The 19,611-nt window shown below is 43.2% G+C and overlaps 1 pseudogene; it reads right to left on the reverse strand.

Annotated features, from left to right (window-relative positions):
• Window positions 1–522: 522 nt before the first annotated feature.
• On the reverse strand, window positions 523–19,611 carry LOC139747399 (galactoside alpha-(1,2)-fucosyltransferase 2-like; annotated as a pseudogene).

Raw genomic sequence — 19,611 nt, forward strand, 5'->3', positions numbered from 1 at the left:
CTCATCGACGAACCCATTTATCTATCTGTCTATACGTGTATATATATATATATATATATATATATATATATATATATATATATATATATATATATATATATATACCTCCCTGGGGATAGGGGAGAAAGAATACTTCCCACGTATTCCCTGCGTATCGTAGAAGGCGACTAAAAGGGAAGGGAGCAGGGGGGCTGGAAATCCTCCCCTCTCGTTTTTTTTTTTTTTTTTTTTATTTTCCAAAAGAAGGAACAGAGAAGGGGCCCAGGTGAGGATATTCCCTCAAAAGCCCAGTCCTCTGTTCTTAACGCTACCTCGATAATGCGGGAAATGGCGAATAGCATGAAAGAAAGACGTATATATATATATATATATATATATATATATATATATATATATATATATATATATATATATATATATATATATATATATATATATATATATATATAATATATATATATATATAATATATAATAATAATGATAATAATGATAATAATAATAATAATAATAATGATAATAATAATAATAATAATAATAATAATAATAATAATAATAATAATATTACATGCGGGACACAGTCCCTGTTAGAAGCTTTCCTCATCTGACAAATTTTGGAGGTTAGAGCAATAAGTAATATAACCTCTGGCGCTCCCAGTGAGTAAGGGATCGAGGACCTTAGATGGTGCAAACAGCCCTTGAAGACGTACAGAAAACCCAACTACACGTCAGACTTAAAGTACTGGAACACGATCGATGACTTCTTGATGATTCCATGAACTGGAACACTTTGTACTGGAATAGTTAAAGGGTAGGAAGATGAACTCTTTGATTTAATGAAACACAGGATAGAAATATGACTCTCTTAGGAATTGCTGGAACAGAAGTGAGACATACAGATGATGTTAAAGAATTCGAGGGGATTCCTTGTTGACTTCTGTTTATAGTGTCGACGAGGGAAGGGCTCTATGCATGGTGAAGCCGTCTTAAACGGAAGCAGCAATAGTCGCTTCATCGGAGTAGTTAAATCTACTAACGCAAGAACCAAGAGAACAGAAATACATTCAAAAGAAAAGTGAAAGAAAAGATTTATGAACAGCTGGTGGGAGAAACTGATAGATGGAGAGAAGATAAAACACAACAGAAGACGTGATGGGAAAGAGTAGGAGGCAATGCAAATGATAACAAAGATATCATCTGTCTAAATAAAAGAAAGATGAATACGAGGAAAAAGATATATCACTCAACTGGTTCTTGTAAAACCTCTTCCTAGTCACGAATGGTTTGCTTGTACCAGAGGCAAGTCGTAATTGCACCAGATACAGCTGCAATAGAAATACCAAGAATTCTGATTAAAAAAAAAAAAAAAAAGTGGGGGGGTGAGGGGAATCATGATGATACACAGCGGTATAACCTTGGAGATAAGATTGGCAGATGAGGCAAGTGGTGATCCCTGATGTCTCTATGAACTCAGACCACCAGTTTATGTCTGCAAAACATGTGAACTCGTCACTAATCCACACCAGTTATAGATATAAAGCAAGAAACTGAAAGCATAGGTAGAAGAGCGTATCACGGGGAATCTGCTTTTAGAAATGTGAGTTGATGAAGACATCTATACTGATCCCTCGGAGGAGCAAATGATTGAGGAAGGAGACGAAGGAGGGAGTAACGTACCAGGGAGAGAAGGCAGGAACTATATTAGATAAAGAAAGACAGAACATTAATGAAGGAAAAGAGTACTGAGAAAACTGCAACAGAAAACAAGAATATGCCCATCACACAGATCGAAGAGTGTGAAAAAAAGAAAAAGGAAAACGTTCATCATAGATGGTAAACAATGTCATCTCGAATTACATTCTTTATAGTCATCAAACTCTCTTCCCATGTTCTCAGCAGATCATTATATAACATTGTCACAGTGTTCTTCCTCATCCTGGGCTGTGTATTTTCTTTTTTTGTCGTTGATCTAAGAATGTTCTCATCAATGTCAAGAGTTTGGGGTTGAGTTAAAAAACCACTGCATACAAAAATCTTATGAAGACGACGAAGAGGAAGAGTTACAATGATAGTTCTGCAGAGAAGTTACTCACTGGCTCTGTTACTCACTGGCTCTGAACAACGGCATTTGCACTCCATGGCTCCGGTTGTAACACTGGCTTTTGGTATCGCCACTCACCCCATACGTAGTTTACCTCGCAGGGACAACGTGTAGGAGTCGTGACTTTCTAACAATAATGGAACATTTCTCGAATGGACCCAGCAACAGCAGGTATGATGCCAGAAGTCGCCACACATGTGCTCGTATACCCCTGCACGTAGACTTCCGCTCGCTGCTGTATGTAACGATATTCAGTATCTGTATAGCAGTTCATCCTCAGGCAAGCGTACTCTCATGGCTTTTAAGACGATGGGTTTTAGACTTGGATGGCGAGCCAGTTGCTGTATCCTTGCGGCCCTAAGGTCTCAGGGTGGACGAAGGGCGTCCGGGAACAGTTCTTCAGGAGTGGGTACACCACATGTCCCCCGGCTAGGTAGGAGCCCCAGAACCCAAAGGACCCCACGGTCATGATGGAGTGCGAACACGCCGCCAGCAGGGCCATGCTCTCCTGAGGAAGCGTCAGGTCTGCGGGAGATATACACGTCCTCACTACCTCACTTTTTTTTTTAACTTTCATTTACTAAAGAAAAAAATGATTGTGAAGAAATACATGGATAAAGCACTTCAATACAAGTCAGGTAGGGGCAAGTAGAGAGCACAGTACATTGATACAGAGCGTACAGTGGATACAGTACAGTGCATACAAGAAGGTGAATGGTGGTCCCGAATGGGCTTAGGGACCGAGAGGGTGATCCCAGGGGGCCAAAAGGGGTCTCCCCCTTCCATTCATAGAGATAGGGGGTCTTGGATATACCAAACATGTGATACCACAATGAAAGCACCAGCCCAGATTCCTAAGCAAGTAATGATACGACTATGATTAGATTTCTTAGTGAGCTAACATATGAAAAAAGAATGTGTTACCTAAAAAAAAAGAAAAATACCATAATCATTTCCTTATAAAAAGATCAATATATCGTAAGTATGCGTGTGTGTGGATAAGAATAAGAAAGGGTAAAAGTACAATTGCATCGTTAAGGAACGGTAGCTTACACACAGCACATGAACAACATTGGGTTTTAAATTACACACCGCTTATACCTTGCCCCTACCAAAACATGACTGGTAAGCGGGGAGGGCTTTGAACATGAGGGAAAATGTGAGGTAAATGTTAGATAATACGGAAATTAGAATTAGTAATAAACAAACACCCCCTCATGAAAATTTCCCTTAACTTCTTTTGGGAATTAGTTTACACAACTGTAAACATTATCGTTAAAATGTGTTAATTCCATAGTGCTCTACTTTCGTCCACGAATTGGGACTGGAGACATGAGGGTACATTTTAACTAAGGGGGGGGGGGGAGTTTTCGAGCGTCCTTACCTGAATGTTTATTTAGATTATTCGAAAATCATGTCTTTACGTCCGACAGTGACTCCCATTACAGAATTGACGAGCAACCGATCTTACGAATCGATCTTGGAAACTCAAGATTATGAGAAATGAAAATAAAGATGTCCTTTCCCAAAGTTGTGAGTGTTGCACAAGCGCCGTAGTTATTTCTTTCGTGAGCCGCTATGCCATATCCACAGGGGCTCTTATTCACCGTAATATAGACTACTTCTTTTGTGGTAAGAGAAGAAAAGCTTATGGGATAACTTCACAAGAAATAACTTGTAGCTTTTCACTTATAGCTAAGGAAGAACAACGAAAATGTCACACGCTGATTTGAGGCGAAGTATATATATATATGTATCAAGTCTGTTCTTATACGTAGCTATAGAGCTGCTTCCAACTACTATAATTGGTAGAGTTATGATACGTTATTAATCCTGTTGAAGTAAAAGGACTTCGCCTCATTCGAAAGAAAACGTTTGTCCTCGAGTTCGTATCCACCACTACGAATGAAATCTAACAATTCTAGTAGCCTCATATAGCTGCTCAAACCTAGGTTATTAGAGCCTTTGATATTTTCGAATACCTGTATTAGATCACCTGTCTTACCCATCTTTCTCTTTTGAGAATCATATCATCTGCTCACCTTTGCACTCCCGCCATTCTGAATGGTTGACTCGATGGGTCAAAGAGACCTGGCACTGCAGTTTCTCGGATCTGAAAACGAGGTGACGACCGAATCTCTCTTAGCCCGTCTTTTACCTCACTACACACATCCAAAAGATACATGACAGACCCTAAGACATGAGCGAGAACGTGTAACCCAACACGACCACTCCACTTACCTGAGAAGACGACATCGGTGGCGTTTTGGAGGTGTTCTCGAGCGTGAGGAATGTCGTCGGAGCACACGACGAACACCGGGTTGGACAGAGAGTTCCGGTAATGGTTCATGGCCACCGAGTAATACTCTGCCCACGGCAGGCTGCACTTGTAGAAGTTCTGAGGAGACGTGAGAGACCAACACACAGCCATGTTAGTCAGTTGTGTGTGTGTGGGACACAAGGTATCTGTATATGGCAGGACATGGGAAGGACAGATAAGAGGAGAACTGATGGTTCATAACAAGGTTATCTGTTTTGCTCTAATGATAGTGGTAGAAACAGGATTGCAAAGCGGAAGTTACCTTCCCATCCACCTCTCCCTCCGGCTCAACTGCCTGAAGGAAATTGTGAGTGATGGTACAGTTCAAGAAATTACAGGAAAGTGTGGGCTGAAAAAGAAGTACCCCATCAGTTTGACGATATTTGCTCTGCGGTTGGATTCTGAAGGGAAGATGTGCCTGGTGAGGGATGTGAGAGCCTGGTAAAGAGTGATGGAATATGGTGAAGAGTGAGGGAGTCTATTCGGGATTGAGAGAGTTGGTGATGAGTTATAGACCGCGGCAAAGTGTGCAGGAAGGTAGATCACAGAATATGGTGGATGGTGGTGACAAGTGGTTAAGAGTATATGAGAATAATGAAGGGTAATGAAGTATAATGAGGTCTGTGGAAGTGTGACGAAGGGTGCTGGATGCTGATGAATGAGTTCGGAGCGATTGTGACGAAGTTGCACGATGATATATTAAAGGTTTGTAGCTGGGTATTTAGAAATGAATGTTGCGAAATCTTTTAGGAATTTAGTGGAAGCGATAGATGCAGTCGACGGAGCGGGAATATGGTGTAGGATGTCCGAGTGTTGGGCACTGGGTGAAGCAGTGTGAAACTTGGTATAGGAGTGTGATGACTTCTCAGGGAACTTTATAGTAGGTGAAAGAGTGAGGTATTAAAAGTATAAGACGAGAAATGAGTGTATTAGTAAAGTAACAGATGTACGAGTAGAGTAAAGAGTGATAATGTGGAGTACTAGGTGTAAGACTGGTATTCTTGGTGTACGAGTGGAGTATAGAGGGATACTATGGAGTATACTAGGTGTAAGGATTGGATATCAGGTGTCTTAGTGGAATAATTGGGTGTAGAGGTTGGATACTAAGTGTGGGGGTGAGGTACTGGGTGTAAGAGTGGGAGACTGGGTGTAAGAACCGAATACTTGTTGGTAAAGAAGTGGCGCTGGTCTGTCAAGAACGCACGTGGTGTACACGACTCACATTATACTCAGATGATCAAACTATTGCTCTTGGAAACTTATGCTATCGTATTTAAGAATTTACGTTGTCGTCCAGGGAAACTTGATGTGTCATATCTAACATCACTGATTCATAGATAGAGGTTGACACACATTCCTGAGCTGTATAGTCAACCTAGCAATGCAATCAGCAATTACAATGACATCATCGTAGAGTACAAAACGTTCAACGTTTTGACAGGTCAACGTGAAACTGACCTTCATGAAATGAAGGTAATCCCCACGACGGATGTGGACGCCAACGAAGGTCACGTTGTCGCCCTTCGATGCCCTCACTCGGTCCAGGAACGAAGAAGCCTGTGAGATCGAAGAGGCCACAGTGACTGACAGGGTCTGAGTGACTGACGAGGTCCATGAGAAAGACAGCCTGTGACACTAATGAAATTCATGCATATATATATATATATATATATATATACACACACGCACACACACATATATGCATACAAGGCACATGACCTTGTCAGGTGAGGGTCATGCAGAAAGGTCAAATAAGAAAAGTAAACACCAGAGACAGGGATCGGGGTCAGCAAAGGTAAGGGGTAGGTTAACAAATCCATGTGTCAGGTGACCACAAGGCAAAAAAGGGTCGGGTGATCAAAGGCAAATGTCTGGTCATGGGTTAACTCATAAGACTCCGTATATGACTAGACTGATGCTGTGACTACTTTTAAGCTGTAATTGATCATGCTGAACTGTATGACACTTCCATCTACAACTGAGGGACATGATATGATTATCTGAGGGTCGTTCTAGTCAAAAGAGTGGCCAAGGTCTTACATTTGCAGAAACAGAACTCTGGGTTCTTGCTTGACACCAGCATTGTACTGATGCTGCCTTATTCTTAAATGCAGTAAGACTATTATTGATGGTGGACAAAGGACCCAGCTCTCTTTGGTGCTTTGTATGTTAACACAAGAGAAAAGCCTGGATTTCTATCTATTCCTAAAAGGTTTTCCAGATGATGGAGACACAAAAACCATTCGTAGATTTAAAGATGCAGGTGTCTGCTGGTGTATTTCATGTCATATACAATTCTCTGGAAACGTTAAAAGTAATTATCAAGCTTTTCTTCTTTTTAACAAACACTAACCTAGCTTTGTGTTACGTCTTTCTAGATAGTCTTACCCTGGCATGGAGAACTTGCTGCTACGAAATACATGTTAAGCTTATCCGCTTCAGATGCCAATGAGAATTATTATACCTCAAGCAGCTATGAAAGCACTATGCTTATCGTATATATACTTTCGAACCGAAGTCTGAAGCATGAAGTATATTCAACCACTCGAAATGTATGGAAGGGAATATAAAGGAATTCAAACAGCAACAGACATCTGGGTTTCGAATCTCACTAAGATCTTCATTGTCCATTACCTAACCTCCAAATAGTTATTGCAGGTGACAAGTTAGCATCGCAGTTACGGAAATAGTATACAAAACCTGGAATTTCTGTATTGTATTAAATGAAGGTAATATTAGTCCACTACGAACAATAAGAACTTGAACTCTATGTTACTTCAGAACAGTACCACTAAAAAGCAAGTTGAGTATGTAAGAGAGTTCGAATATAAGAAAACAATAAATGAAACAGGTGCGACAATGAAGATGATAACGAGGTTACGACAAGAGAGAAAAAAGAGGATCGAATATCTTACTGTTTTCTGGAGGTCGGGTCGGATCCTAAAGTTGTGGCGTATCTTGTGGTGGTAGGCGGGCCAGGATCCTCATCCGGTTCGGGTAGCCTGCCGGCAATGGGAGACATTCCTGAAGTCAGGATTCCCTTCACGTTACCACACCCGCAAGCCCTCCTCCTCCTCCTACACTGGTTTGAACTCACGACACAAGAAAACTAGTTTTTCCAGTCAACATTTCGTTACCTGAACTTTCGTCTGACGTGTTCTTTGAATATAATGATGATGATAATGGAAATATATGAAATAAATGGTAACTCCAATAATGATAATAATAATGATAATGATAATAATAATAATATTAAGGCTCAGCCCTCTGTTCTTAACGCTACCCCGCTAACGCGGGAAATAGCGAATATGTATAAAAACAACAACAACAACAACAACAACAACAACAACAATAATGATAATGATGATAATAATATCATTAATAGTAATGATAATAATAATGATAATGATGATAATGATAATAATGATAATGACAATATTGATAATTATAAATGTAATGAAAATGATGATAATAAATACTCTCTTCGTCAGCCTCTCTTTACTCATTCTCTCCATATGTCCGAACCATTTAACCACACCCTCTTCAACTCTCAGCCACACTGAAGCTTCTCATCACCATACCGCTCTCTCAACTATTCATGACTTGATGAAACCACCTCACACCATATATTTCTAAAATCTCCAGCCTCCTCCACACATTCCTAACTATATAACTCATGACTCGCATTCATACAACGTTCGATGGGATCTTCAAACATACAGATTTTCACTTTCCACACATTTTTCAATGCTCCATTAACCTTCGCCCCCTCACCCACCCTATGACTCACTTCCGCTCCCATGGTTCCATTCGCCGTCATGTCCACTCCCAGGTATCTAAAACAATTCTCTTCATCCAAATTTTCTCCATCCAAACACACACCTCAGGTAATCTTTCAGCCTGTACTGATAAACCTAATAACCTTGCTTTTGTTCACATTAACTTTCAACATCCTCCTGTTCAGTTTCCAATCACCGTTTTTTGTTCATGTTTTGCTTAACATCTGGACACATCGCTCATTATTCTTTGCCACTCTCACAGAATGTTTCGCACTGTCCCAGCCCCTTTGACTGTCACCAGTTTACTAATAGTTCCTCAGGCCGTGTCCATTTGGTCATATCTCATTGGTAAGGGACCTTGAACCACACAGATTCAGCGTGATGATAACAAAAGTCTGTAGCTGGAAGGTTTGGTGCTACAGAAGGCGGTCGTCCGCCTTCAAGTCGTCGTAACTGGTCCATCTACTTGCACCGTTTTTCTTACACTTTCATTCACTCTCTCTCTCTCTCCATCCATGCACTACCCCGTCATGCCACCAACTTGACAGGTTGTCCACTGATTATCTTCGCAAAATCGTAAAGAAATAGAAAATGAAACCAGACGAGGTACTGTGACGAACCAGTGAAAGAATGTCTTTCATTGTCGTATTATCATGTTCAAGACACTTTATATGATCGCCCTTTGTAGCAAAGAAAACATCTCACCTTCAACAAGAGAACACTACCTCTTACCTATGGCCTTCAAAGGAAAAAGAAAGTTATTCCCATTAATCTTCCTATCCTTTCCATGAATCTCCATCTCCAATGACTCTCCAACACAAAGATTTTCCTTTTTTCCCTCATTGACGCATGCCATTTGTTGTCCAGTTCCCTCCTCTCCCCCTTCTTCCCCCATCTCAACTGACCTTCGAGGATGAAGACCTTCTCCTGGCCGTTCTGTTGGTACTCCCTGACAGCCCTGAGGATGGTGGGCAGCAGGTAGCTCACCATGTCGTTATTGAGGTAGTCAGGATCGACCTGCTCAGCGATGCCTATGTCTTGCATCTCCAGCAGCAGTTTCCGGCCTGCCCAAGAGAACGGAGGGGGTTTAGTCAAAAAAGACTTCCACTAATGACTATCTGCCAAACACCAAATCTTGATGCACGATCGCCAATAACATGCATTCAAAATTTCTAACACACTGATGGTCTGAAGTTAGTGTAGGTAGGATGACTGCACAATGTGTCATATGGTAAGGGACATCCCTACCTGCGATTTCGATGTCTCTGAGGTCACAATCACCTCTGAGTAGACATCTGAATCAAGGACACTTCGGCCAGACTGTTTTAGTCATTGTCGTCAACATGGAGGGATAGCCAAGAAATTACTCTCTGTGTCTCGATCCTCGTCGTGTTATATTAAATCAAGTGCCTTCATAAAATGCAAATATTTGCTTATCCAAATACTAAATACGAAGAAAATGAAAAAAGATTACCTGTAATGTAAAGAGCTCCACTGGGAAGCAGAAATATAGTAGTTAACACATCACATGTTGATGTGTGTTCAACACCACACACCCACTGGCTTCATTACGTACTCACGACAGGAAGAATCAGATCGTCTCGAGCCAACAGAGAGACGACTTCCCTGAATATGCCTTCGGTGACGGCGATGGTGGCGTTGTGTGCACCGTGGAAGGTGAGGGCCGTGGCGTAGCTGTTGAGGCAGTTTCCGAGACGCCCCATCGTGGAGAACACCACCAGTGGCCACTGGACCCAGGACGTGTTGGAGAACACCTGCACACATGTGGAATCAAACTGCTGTGACTGCAGAACTTGTTCTTAACTTGATCTTTAACAAAAATTTTTTGCTATTCTTTATATGGCTAAGTAATCTTTTTTATCCATTCCTCCAGCCTCGTGAATCATTCATGGTATGCTTATCATATCTTTCCATTTCTGTTTACAGTGCTATGTTCAGCAACGAGGTGCTTGTGTGGGATAGGGGGTCGAGGTCATCCCGTCTCCAGTATTCATGTTAGAGCAGGGTTGGTGACCAGGCAGGTTAGGCGTCATTTAAGATGGACCGGATGAATTGCTTAAAGAAAGCACGCAAAGGGATTTATTTTTCTTGTCTAGATCTGATAACAGTTAGCGTTTTGAGGACATTTACTTTACCTGCAGCTTTTCTGTTGATATCTCTGGTGTGGGGAGGGTGAATGTGTGTCATATGTGGTGTCCATTGTTGTTGGTTACTTTAAGTAGGAGCGATTTGCCATCAAAGCTGCCAGGAGGGTACGAGTTGGATTCGTGTTTGTATAAGGTTGAGGAGGTAACAGATGATGTCTGTGGAGATGCAGACCTTCTGTTCAGGGTGAGCCACTGTTCCAATTGTGTAATGTAGTGTTGCATGGAGTGTAGTGTTGCGATTGTAAGGTTGTCTGTATTTGAAAGCACCATCGTACTGTGGCCAGCGTGAGGGGATGGAAGGTCGTGTACGAAGAGAGACCAAAGAGGGAGGGAGAGAGAACTGCTTCTCTGTGAGTGGCACTGGTTTGAGTGATCTAATACAGAATCCAAACTATGTATCGTGTTTCAATCTCTTCTCTAAGCCTTTGCATTAGGATTTGACCTCACGGAGTGGTATTGTGACTCCTGGAGCTATGAAGTCACAGCTCACTCACCTCATCGTACTGAAGATAGTCCTTCACCGAGTGACCAACTCCCACAGGGGTATGATCCGTGGTCGTGTTAACTGTAGTGGTGTGATCCTTCCTCAGAACCTGGAAGTTCTTCCTCATGGCCTTCACCGTCAGCACCTCCGTCCACTTCGAACCTGGAGCACAGGGGATCGAGCCGCTTCATGTGTCGTTTACCTCTGGTTCGGACCTAAGTTCTCATAATGACTCACTTGGTACTGATGGTCTAGTGGTCTTGATATATATATATATATATATATATATATATATATATATATATATATATATATATATATATATATATATATATATATATATATATATATATATATATATATATATATATATATATTATCATTTGAATGGTACAACATCATTTAAAGGTACTCCAATGTCTATACTCAATATACAAATTCCTGTAACCACCATCCACCTACTTCTGTAATTCTGTAAGTCCTTGATAACATATATCCCTCGGTCAGCATGTATACTATACCCTTAACTGTTGACTACAACTACATCCCCTTCTCCTTGCACGTACATCACATTTCAAAAGAATGCAAAAAGAAATTTGATATTTCCACTCATCGTGGAGAACTGTGATTGCAATTGAAGTTTCATCATCCTAAAAATTCAGACACTTATCAAATGAACGGTAGAAAATACAGCCATTACCTTCCCCCCATCTAGCTCACACACACACACACACACACACACACACACACACATAAACAGGCTAAGCCAGGTACCGGCCCACTGACCATCACTGAGGGAAGGAGGCATTAATTACCTTGGAGGTGATGCAAAATAAGCGGGAGGCAGGAGAGCGTTGCCACAGCCGCCACCACCTTCATCCATCGAAACCACCACGACCACCGCCCGCACCCAGGACCTGTGAAGTAGCAGTGAGTATATGTCTCAAGCTGTTGAGCTACTATGGTCGAAAGTGTCCATTATCACTATCATTCTTCTACCCTATGTGTGTTTGTAGGTATGTGCGTTTACGTACGTATATTGAAGCAAAATCTATGATTGTGTCAAAGACACTACTGGCCCGGCGGGGGCTTATTGTGTGTGTGTGTGTGTGTGTGTGTGTGTGTGTGTGTGGTGTATATATACACAAGGTTAAGAGACCAACACGAGTGTGACATTGTCTCATCGTCTCACAAAAATGAATACTCGCACACACACACACCAGACTAAGCAGAAAAAAAACATCGTTGAACCTCATTCTCCTCTTCAGCAAATATCTCCTCCTGAAATCTAAAGACCTAGTCCAAGAATTAGATAAACTGAGGGAAAGTGCAACACGCGAAGGGTTGCACAACCATCATCACCAACAAGGAAAATTCGGCAGAAGGGAAGTTCAACTTGATGTACCAATTAGCACATGTCCTGCCTACGAGTAGGTTCAGTCGTGCGGAATGCCTAGCCCAGCTTTCCGTTTCTGGTAATTTAACCTTGAGCACTGCCTGGTGTCTGTGTGTACTTATGTTTTCAGTGTGTGTGTGTGTGTGTGTGTGTGTGTGTGCTGCCGTCTACGACATTTTGTTTGAGGTCTGTGTGTAATATGGTAGCGGAGGATTTGAGTAACAAGCCCTGTTGTGTTGGAGCGAGTGGAATATTTTACCTAATGTGCCTCATATGTGTGGGTTGGGCTGGACAGGAGGTAAAGATCTGGTTGCTGTTGATTTTGTGGTTCATTGCACTGACGGAGGAGTCCCGAGTTTTTTAGTGAGTCCTTTTGGTGATAAGGATAGTGATGGAGTTTTGTCCGACATGGTTCCTCCGTCTTATACATGCATACATAACGTGTGAGGGAGTGGCTCCACAGCACACACCACAACAGGCGCCAGGATGAAGGGCGAGATAGTCCTCTTACCTTGTTTTGGCGATGTAAATGTAGTTTTTACGTCTCGCTTAATAGAGTGGAGGAGGCGCAGTCGTGAGGGAGGATGAATGACGGAAGGAGAGCACGGCAGGAGGGAAGAGCTGGGGGGAGGGTGATTAGGAATGGGAGAGGAGGCAGAAGGAGGAGGAGGAGGAGGATATGAAGGAAAGATATGAACAGTGGGAGGTAGAGGAGGCAAAGGTAGGAGACGATATTGTCTATTGAGCATGCCAGGATTGAGCCAACAGGATGAGGCGAATGAGGGCAATGCTTTCAAGCCAGTATAAAGTGAAGTAAGGGTAGTTTAGGGAGGCTTACAGGGCTGTTAGTCCTTTAGCGAGCGAACGAGTGGCCGGCAAGTACTAACAGTGACGATGTCAAGCCTTCGAGGAACTAAACAGCAGAAAGTAACGAAGGGAGGTGGTGCTGTCAAGCTTAGAGATAGAATCATTTTTTTTTCTATGCCACAGAAATGTGTGTAGATTTGTTCTACACTCCGCCCATTACGCGGTCATGAAACGGCAGTGGAGTTGTGTGCAGTGAGCCGGCATGATAAGGTGTGGCATACGCCTCCCTGGGGCGAGACATGCTTGGGGAGGAGTGAGACTTGAGCCTCTGGGAAGGGAGCTTCAGTTGTCACGGCGCAAGGCGAGAGAGAGAGAGAGAGAGAGAGAGAGAGAGAGAGAGAGAGAGAGAGAGAGAGAGAGAGAGAGAGAGAGAGAGAGAGAGAGAGGTTATCCTTCTCTGGGAGCACTGGGTTGAAGACGGGATGTTTTAGTCCCGGGAGAGAGGGGCATACGAAGGAAGAGGTATAGAGACGGCCGAAGGCGGATGAGGGGGATGTATTGACGGAGGACGGCGGCAGACAAGTCAGACAGGTGCAGGCAGGATGGAGAGGTGACCAATTGATAGATAAAAACGAGAGAGCTTCCAGTGATCACATGTAATATGATGACGACCAAGTTCAACGAAGGGAATGTCGTAAGATGTTCTCTTTGCGCAGGGAAGTCGCGAGAAGACCTTTTCATCCACAAAGTCTTTCGAATTTTAGGTCTGAACCAAAACACTGTCGACACTGTAGCTTGAAATACAGATGCAGTGCAGGATGCCTCTACGAAATGGGTTATTGCCGTAGCAAACCAACAAACGACTGTTAGAAATTCCTGTGATCTTTTTTTTTTCTTTTTAGGAGTGATGAGAATGATTCACGGGTGATGTCACTGAGCATCAGGATTGCTGTGTTTAGCTTGGCCAACGGTCTGTGGTCTGCGTATGCCTCAGTGTTTTGTTTCTAATCTGCCTGAACTGCTGGTGTAGCGTGTCACTTTCACGAAGCGCGCGTCATCAGAGCCAGGCCAGCTGCACCGAATAACATTACATAATGCCCTAAATACTGGTAGGGTTGAATGTACGTCGACTGCAAGGATAATTTTGTTGGGGAATGTGCGTACATATCTCTTGAAGTGTAGATTGTCTAGAGTTCTATTCAGGCAGCTTAGTGTTCTCTGTGTGAAACTGCACAAAAACACAAAACATTGGTTGAGATCGAAGCTTCGAAACTCTTATGAAGCTTCCTCTGTTCTTTTATTATCCTAACCTTCTCTCTGATCATTACACACCCAAGAACCCTTAATAAAACCTCTTCCTTGATCCTCCAGCTCTTGAGACGCGACCCTCCAGTCAACAATCAAGAAAGTTATTCTGATGTTGCTCCTCTCAAGCGATTCGTCGGGCCTTATAGCCAAGTCGGGACCACTGTTCTTAAGTTTCCCGCCCCTTCTCACTCCTGGGATATTCATGATTCAGTCTCCATTCGCATGGCTATGCCGGTCACCCGAGGCTTGACCGTTGTGTTATCTCCTTCCTGCCTCAGATATCGAGACTATGGAATTCTCCTCTTTCTCTTGTGTTCCCTCTTCACATTACATTCTGACGTTGAAGAGTCGGGTCTACAAACACATGAGCAGTTCTAACTCATATTTTTTTCGTCTTTCTCTTTTTCTTTCAACCGAAAATAGCCATGACTTGGGCACATTCTTGCCCTTCCCATTTTGGAAACCATATGAGAAAGAACTTTAGATATGAAGTGGTGATTTTAATCAGAAGCAACACTACGACACAGCTCCATCTTCGGAAATGTCAAGATACGAAAAAAAAAGAAGGGGGGGAGGGAGGAAGAACTCAGTTAGGCAGAACTGCTGGTGTCACCTTGCGTTACCAAACGCCCTTAAAGGTTATTATATGCCACGTCGCTGGCAGCAAGCACAACGTGGAACCCGAGCGAAGAAACGAAAAAAAAAAAAATAATTACGGAATCAGATCTGTAATGAATATACATCTGAGTACATAAATAGGAGGGTATGCAAACACCTTTTAAAACTAACGAAATGAGAGAAAGTAAGATTATAACATACTAGTTTTGTTGCCCTTCGATATCATATCCTTATGTTTTTCTTTTTTTAAGTGAGATGTCTACACATGTCTATCCACATACTTCAATACGTTTCTAAGATAAGCCTATGTATCGTTAATCTCATTACTTTCCTAAGTGCGTTACTTTTGGGCTTTGGATATCATGTCGGTCACCCTCAAGCTCCTTTACACACACACACACACACACACTACTATATAGCTTGGTACTTGCTAGCTTATACTCATATCAGAGCTTTCTTCCACTGTGTCCTCCTATCTTCGCTCTTTTCCAAAGTCCTTTGTTTGACCTTCATCATCCATGTGTCTGACCATCTCTGAAAACCTAAGTCCCTTCTTAATAGGTTCATTCAAGCATGGTTACTCCTTCCTTCTCTCACTGTTGGCGACCATATTCACGTATGAATCTACTAGTCGCTCTGGAGAGTAATCAACACAGATCAAGAATGATAAAAACTAGACCTAAGACCGAACCCTGTGGCACTCCACTGGGGTGACCCTTGACCCACATAGAAAGCGTTTCTCTGACCTACGTCCTTTGTTACAAGCCACTAAGACGATATTCAATCTACCGAAGTTCTCCCTCTCATTCCTACCTAAGACATCCAGTTTCTGTTAAGTTCACGAACACACAATACACCCATCCATCTTTTGTGACTCAAAATAGAGCTGACTCTATTATACAAGTCTTAAAGATATGTTAAATCTAATATCTTTTCTCTGAGACCTTATTGCCTCTCTCGTGCATATACATTTTCTCGTGTGTGTGTGTGCGATTACGATTTGTATGTTACGGGGAAAGAATTTTACACTCGTGTTGCCCAGTCTCTTAACCTTGTCTATATGTACCTTGTCTCTATTCCTGTGATTACACACACACACACACACACACACACACACAGACCTACGTCCTTTGTTACAAGCCACTAAGACGATATTCAATCTACCGAAGTTCTCCCTCTCATTCCTACCTAAGACATCCAGTTTCTGTTAAGTTCACGAACACACAATACACCCATCCATCTTTTGTGACTCAAAATAGAGCTGACTCTATTATACAAGTCTTAAAGATATGTTAAATCTAATATCTTTTCTCTGAGACCTTATTGCCTCTCTCGTGCATATACATTTTCTCGTGTGTGTGTGTGCGATTACGATTTGTATGTTACGGGGAAAGAATTTTACACTCGTGTTGCCCAGTCTCTTAACCTTGTCTATATGTACCTTGTCTCTATTCCTGTGATTACACACACACACACACACACACACACACACACACACACACACACACATACACGCACACACACACCCTCATAAACTAAGTTCCCATTTATCGACCAGCTGCGAAGCAGGATGAACACCTGGGTTGGGTGTAGGACAACTGCCACACCCAGGACTCGAACCCATGCGGGTCCGACCACGGTTTGGGCCATGATGACGCTTTGTGCGCGCGCCTGTGTGTGTGTGTGTGTGTGTGTGTGTGTGTGTGTGGAGACCAATGGTTTTCAGCCTTCAGGCTGGGCAGTGATGATGGTGGTGAGGCAAAGATGATCGGGTTGGGGTATGTGATCGAGACGAGGGAAGATTTGGGGTGGTGGGATTGGACAAGTACTTGATTAGGATTGCGAGGAGGAGTTTGAAGGAATGTTCAGGGTGGAAGGGGGTGGTTGAAGGTGAAGGGCGTTATTCAGGGTTAGGGCAAAGGCTGGGAGAGTGTTGAGGGAGGGGTGTGGAGGCAGAGATTTCGATAGTTTGAGCTTCGTATTGTTAGCTTCCTTTTCTAAACCAGCAGACACTATCATTACTACATATACACCCCTAGTTATCCCCGGGGTGTATACATACAACACCCAAGACACTCATCCAGCGAACCAACCATACTACCTTAGTAAAACAAAACGCTCAAACCTCTAAGATCTGAAATCTCTTCCATTGTTAACCTGTTTCATCATCGTCTGTCTAACTACTTCTCTTCGTCTCTTCCCCCTTATCCACCATGTCCACACTAAGGACGGGGAGGTACAAGAGAGTGGGAGCGCAATCGTCCTCAGGTGAGGCTGTCACCCACCGAGGCAGGAAGTGACCAGTTAAGACTGAGTAAGGCCGTCAGACGCTGACTCACCGAACGTCAGGTGGAGGGTAGAGTCAAGGAGAGTCAGGTGGAGACGGTGCACTGAGTCGCAGTCAGGTGGAGACGGTGCAGTGAGTCATGGAGATTCAGGTGGAAAGGTGACGTGAGTACTATATATTCAATAGCATTGAATCACAGGGAGAATGCTGGACCAGCAGAGAGTGAGCGGTCAGCCGACCCTATTGTGCAATACTGAACCACAGAGAAGAGGAAGGTGATACGTAAAAGACGCGGAGGTTTGGCAGATGAGTTCATTTACCCATACGACCTCTGCTTGGCTGGCGTGGGTGGGAGAGATGGTGTGGATGGAAGAGATGGCGTGGGTGGGAGAGATGGCGCGGATTGAAGAGGTGGCGCGGGCGGTTATGATAGTGCGGGTGGAAAAGGAGGCGCGGGTGAGATAGGTAGTGTGGGTGGCGAATGTGGCGTAGAGCTGTAGCTGACGTGAGTAGATATGGGGGCGGCGAGGCTGAATGAGTGGACCACGAGGGGAAGAATTTTGATGGAGACGGGCAGACGAAGCTGCACTTGTAGAAGAGAAGTAGAAAAGTGGATAATAGGGACGGCATGAGTGGATAGAGAAGGGGTGGCATGAGTGGATATCGAGCGGTGGATGAGTGGAGAGTCGTATTCTACTCGCCCACACCACACCACACCACCACTGTACTAGGAACTGAGTGACGCTGCTGAGGTGTTGATTACCAGCCCTCCATCCTGCTCCCGGGCCACCATCAAAACCCATCACACGCTGCAACACTCGCTCCATCAGGTGCTTGAGTGCGTCAGTATGACAACGGCCCGTGCCAACCACAGAGCCAGACAATGGAGGAAGGAGTGCTTGCGGAGGAGAACACAAGAGATTCATTCGTCTATATCTCCCTGGATATACGAATGCCACTTTGTATATGCTTAGTATTCTTGCCTCGTATGACATTCAATCTCTGAGGAAGATCAGACTCCACGATATAAGCTTCACGTTTCATGACGTAACAACTTGTTTTAAGCCTCTAGTACATCCTCAAGGCTCTTTACATCATGCACCACACTTTTTTGTCCTTAACGGCTCGCTTCGCCCAGCCTGAGCATGAAGTGATATAAAGCCAGTTCCGTGTCTCTCATGATTAAAGAGATTTGATTGTCTTTTTTTCCTCTCTTACATTATACTACAGTATATTTACGATATGACATAGAGGATTTCTATTCTTTAGTTCATCCTCCCTAACCCCTTTATGACAACTTATCCAACTGTCCTTCATAACCCTAATTGATAACTACGACTTATCCAACTGTCCTTCAAAACCTTAACTGATAACTACGACTTATCCGACTGTCCTTCATAACCCAATCTGATAACTACGACTTATCCAACTGTCCTTCATAACCCTATCTGATAACTAGTCTCAGTCGTCATACCCATCTGCGACAGATCACTGCACATCCTCCTTCCTCCCCCGCACTTGTGTCTACAGCTACATAACACGAACAACAGCACCCTGACGAGACAACACTATGTAACATCTGTTGAATCTCCACGTTGCCTCATCATAACTGCTCGGCTGCTGTGGCCTTGGTCTGGTCCGTCGACATGAATACACGTGCATAAAAAAATCCTCAGAGGTTGAAACCGATACGACTTCTGTTCTTATCTTCTTTTCTTATCCACTGGTGACTGTGTGACGAAATGCACCGATGGGATGGGGGAATATGCATGTAACTGGTGATTCGTTCAAAGCACCGCTGCCGAGGTTACAGGTCATGATACGAAGCCGTGATAGTGTTGGTTACGTTGATTTTGTTCATGTGTGTAAGGTAAGACAGGGTTATGACGAAGGGTCTCTGGTGTGTTGGTGACTGATGACGCTACTGGGCGAGCATGTGCTCAGGGCGGTTCGTGAACAGAGAGCAAGAACGCGGATTCATGGGCGTGTATGAGTCTTTTTTGGATACATTAAAGAAATACAATATGATGTGTGTGTGTTTGTGTGTGTGTGTGTGTGTGTGTGTGTGTGTGTGTGTGTGTGTATTTCAACTTTGTACGTGAAAAGAAAGAGCTGAAAAAAGACTTTAAAAACACATAGGTATAGTCCATTAAACAGGTGAAATATCTACATAAAAGAACAATGGAGAGGAGCCCCTTAGACTCACCAAACGGCCTCCGGGGCATTACGATGCTATTCTTACGGTGTCATCCTCACATCAACGCTATGGCACATGGGTGAAGCCGTCAGCCCATGAGTTGGACCGGGATTTTCAACTGTATACCACTCGTGGCGCGCAAACTAG

Source organism: Panulirus ornatus, chromosome 1, assembly GCF_036320965.1.
Source record: "Panulirus ornatus isolate Po-2019 chromosome 1, ASM3632096v1, whole genome shotgun sequence".
NCBI lineage: Eukaryota > Metazoa > Arthropoda > Malacostraca > Decapoda > Palinuridae > Panulirus > Panulirus ornatus.